Raw genomic sequence first — 4135 nt, forward strand, 5'->3', positions numbered from 1 at the left:
CCTCCATGCATGCATGAAGAGATGGGGAGTGAAAGAGAGACAGAGAGAAGAGAGGCAGCATTGATTTTTGCTTTATCATTTCAGAAAACCTGTTTTCTTTGAGAAATCTGACGTTGAATTATTAATATCTTCATTCAATTTTGATGCCTTTCTCTTGTTGGAAAACTAGAAGTTCCTGAGTGAGGAGGCCCTGCATAACCTCCTGAACACATTCTGGTGCTGCTGCAGCTCCACCACCTCCGCCTGCATCCACACACACACATACACACATGTCTGTCTGTCTTTCACCTCCTGGCACTCCCTCCATCCTCTCTGGCCTGTGTGGGTGTGTGTTTGTGTGTGTGTGTGTTTGTGTGCGTGTGTATGTGTGTGTGCTGGAGAAATAGGAGGGGAAGAGAGATAGAGAGGGAGAATTAGATCATGTAATGAGAGCTGCTGGCAGTGTGACTAAATTGGCTAACTATAGCTAACAACATTACACACTGTCCATCTGGGGCCTAGCCTGTCCTCCCTCTGCTCTCTTTTGTATACTAGTAAAAATCAGCCATGTAAAGGACTCCCTGTGTCCCGGCCAGGGCCTTCCTCCTGAGAATAAAATGTAGAGCAAGCAGAAAGTACTAGACGGTAAGTAGAAGTTTTGTGTGCTTGATGGAAATTTGGCAAGCTTGAACAGAAATGGAATACTAAATGCTTTGGAGATTTGCAGGTTCAGTGCCCTCGTCAATATCTCCATGGTAGCTAAAATGTCAAATTTAAATTTTAATGTTAATTGAATGATTCCAATCCGGCAATCCGATACTCATTTGGCAATTACCGTCCATGTATAGATTAATATCTGGTGATTCATCTCCTCGTGCTTTTCCTTACTTTTGATCAGTAGTGGAAGAATTAGAGAACGCAGCCAGCACACGGAGCTGTATAAAGTCTGTTAAATCCTCAACCCTCTGCAGCGCTTCCCTGCTGTCTCTGTGTCCACAACTGGCAGTTCGCCTGGGTAGGAGGCCAGAGCCAGGCAATCTGTGCTCCAGCACCTATGCTGACCTGGCAGCTGCTGGACACCATGTGTGCACAAGAATGTGGGCACTGGGCAGATGCTCTGAAGGAGGTAAGGATGGAGGGATGCTGCAGGAAAAGGAAGACAGAAGTAGAAAGTTGAAACAGAAGGGCAGCAGTTGCTTCCTGGCTGAGCTGCAGTACTTGAAAGGCAAGACAGTGCTCGCCCTGAAAGTTGCTTAAAAACTACCAACTCCATCTCAAACACTGGATGTGAAGCTTAAATTGAGTGCAGCATTGTAAGTAAAGTTATTTTTGACTGTACAGAAGGAGTAGTGAATGGCTGTAATGCTATAAAAAATTGTGGGAGGATGTTTTTTTTTTCCTGTTAGATATGTGATTTAGAAGAGCGAATGACAGATGGAGGTATGGGGGGTGGATAGCAGGGGTGAGCAGGTATGAGAGCAAAGAAGAGAAATAAAGTGAAAGAAGAGAAAGAATGAAAGAGAGGGGATAATGGCCAAGGAGTAATAGCGCGAGGCTCCCAGGCAAAGATGAAATATTTGCAATTCCACTGGGTCCCTGGGCTGCAGGCTCTCACTCCATTTGTATGGAAATGAGTTTGTCTTTCTTTTTCAGAGTGCAGAGGAGACCAAAGGGAGGGAGAGAGGGATGGAGATGGAGGGAAGGTGGGCAAACTGACTGACTGTCAAGGATATTGTGATTCCTGCCAATGCTGTTGGAAGGCTGGGGCCCTGGTTGTTTCTCTGCGGCACATATGGATAAAATAAATCTATGTGTTTATGACAGACTGATCTATGTGCCTGTCGCTCTGGGAGCCAGTTTGCTGGTTGTAAAGCCCTTTGTCTGTTATTGACAATTGTTCTCACCACACTTTCTCTCTCTTCTCTCACTCTCTATTTCTATCAGTGCCATCCTCGAGTCCAGGCCCACAGCTGGGACTACTCTGATCCTGAGCCCAGGCCTGCTTTCTGCCAGATAATTAGCAGATGTTGTGGAAGGCCTCTGTTTTGCTATTTTCAGCTGCTCCTGTGTGTCTGCATGTGTGTATCAGCGGAATGTGCGTGCACCGTGCGTGTTGAGTGATGCTGCCACTCATGTATTCATGGCCAGCTGCTCATCTCTGCAACCCTGGGTGAGTGGGGAGAAGACATCCCATCTCTGACACCCTCCACTTCTCTCAACTCCCTTCCCTTTCCCTCTGCCCTCCCCTCCCTTTCCTTTCCTTTTCTGAGTCACAGCCGCCAGCCACAAGTCTGCGTAGGTCTGAGTCATGCCTCAGCTCTTGTGAGATGGGCCCTGCTGTCTGTGAAACCACAGACATGAGATATGAGAAATGGGAAATGAGAGAACAAACAGACGCACATGCTCACTTGCACAAACGCTCACACAGACGCACACACACACACGTTCGCACATGCACACGCACGCACACACACACACACATATGCGGGGTTATATTCTTGTACCAGGAACGTTCTGGGATGAATTAGCTTAGGGCGAGACTGAAGCACCTGTCTCTCACAATGACTGTTGGCTGTTGCAGCAAAGTGTCTGTGGCTTTGTGGGACGAGAGTTTGTTATGAATTTTGCAAAGTTACGTTTACTTTCCAAAACTAATGATCAGTTATGAGTGTGCATATATAGCCTCTATCAGATCTTGTTTATTTGCACTGGAATCTATCTGAAACTACCTTAATCTTTGATGATTTAAAATAAAAGCATCACCTAATTTTGGGGTGAACTTAGGTGTGTTTTGTTTATTCGCTGAGCTCAGCCACTGTAGAAGAAATTATTCAGAGCATAAATATCTACTAAAAGTTTGCTAATACTAGCCACAGTAAGCTACTGGTCATACCAAACCAAGTCAGGCTGTCAGGCTCATTTAACAAGGGTACAGTTCAATGTTTGTCTATTCAACTTTTCATCTGTGAGAACACTCAGGTCTGCTTTGTTTTTTCAAAAGCTACGTAGTCTCACTTTAAGTGTACCGTATGCCACCTGTGGTTCTTGTATTGTCTAGCGCACTTACATAGGCACAATGTATTCAGAGTCCAGAATGGATTCAGTGTTCTGTTGTGTTATGTTGCTGATGACTCACTGCTGTTATAACACCCTCAGCATATCTCTCCAACACCCACTGAGACACACTATGTATTTGTTAGTGTGTGTGTTTTGCCAGCGTGATCCTATGTGTGTCGAAATCCAGAAGTTCAAGCCTAACGTTAAAATGAGGCTGGAAATTGTCACATGGGAATAAGGATTGAAATGGCTGTTTTTGTAAGTAGCCTAATGCCAGAGTCTGTGGCAACAGCAAAGCAAACGCTAGAAGGATTTTAGACCATAAAGCCGCTACCATGCACAGTATCATCTCTAAAGCAGAAACTAAGGAAGCTTTTCCAACTTGAGATCAAAGAACTTTACCTTGCTGATTAGAATGCAGGGCAGCTCAACTTTCAGATGCCGAGCTGCTACACCATTCTAGCATAAGAGGATTAGTGATCTGACTTGTTAAACTACACAACAGAACCACAATAACTAAGGCTGAAAATGTGGAAACCTAGTTTGAAGTGAGGAGAGAGGTATCCATGTATGACATAAATAGATTGGGAGAGCTTGAAAGGAATCCTCTGACTGAGTTCAAGTTTCTAGTTGGAGGTTTTGAAGTCTGTAGTCTAAATTTCACCATTATAGTTTGAATATTTAGCAGCGACTTTCAGAAAAGGATTAAACTGCTTTGCTTTGATGTATTCTAAATTTGAATAACCATTTACGTTCCGATGTCCCTCTCCCCTCATCGGATCCAATTTCAATATGCATCTCCCACATCATCGTTGGTCAGGGGCCCTGCCTCGTGAGGTCAGCTGTCTTTACCAGCCCGCACCCCACTTCCACCGCCCTCCATCGCCCTCAGCGCTCTGGCCAAAGGCCTGAGGCGATGGTCAAGAGCTATTGATCCCCGGGGGTGAGAGTTCACACAAGGGCAGCATTTCCAGGGGTCAAGGGTCAAAGCTGAGTGGGTCAAGTGAGATTGAATGTGCCCGCCTCATTGCCAGGAGCCATGAGGGTCATTTGGGTCCAGTTCATTCTGTGACCTCGGCTGGTCAATAGCACACCACGT

At 45.5% G+C, this 4135-nt stretch overlaps 1 long non-coding RNA gene across 1 annotated transcript; it reads left to right on the plus strand.

Moving 5' to 3' along the window:
* Nucleotides 1–963: 963 nt before the first annotated feature.
* On the plus strand, nt 964–2725 carry LOC121183669. The gene is made up of 3 exons (XR_005894217.1): nt 964–1105; nt 1633–1682; nt 1924–2725. It is a non-coding gene; the product is annotated as an uncharacterized LOC121183669 (long non-coding RNA).
* The last annotated feature ends 1410 nt before the right edge of the window (nt 2726–4135 follow it).

The sequence above is a fragment of the Toxotes jaculatrix genome, chromosome 6, assembly GCF_017976425.1.
Source record: "Toxotes jaculatrix isolate fToxJac2 chromosome 6, fToxJac2.pri, whole genome shotgun sequence".
Lineage (NCBI taxonomy): Eukaryota > Metazoa > Chordata > Actinopteri > Toxotidae > Toxotes > Toxotes jaculatrix.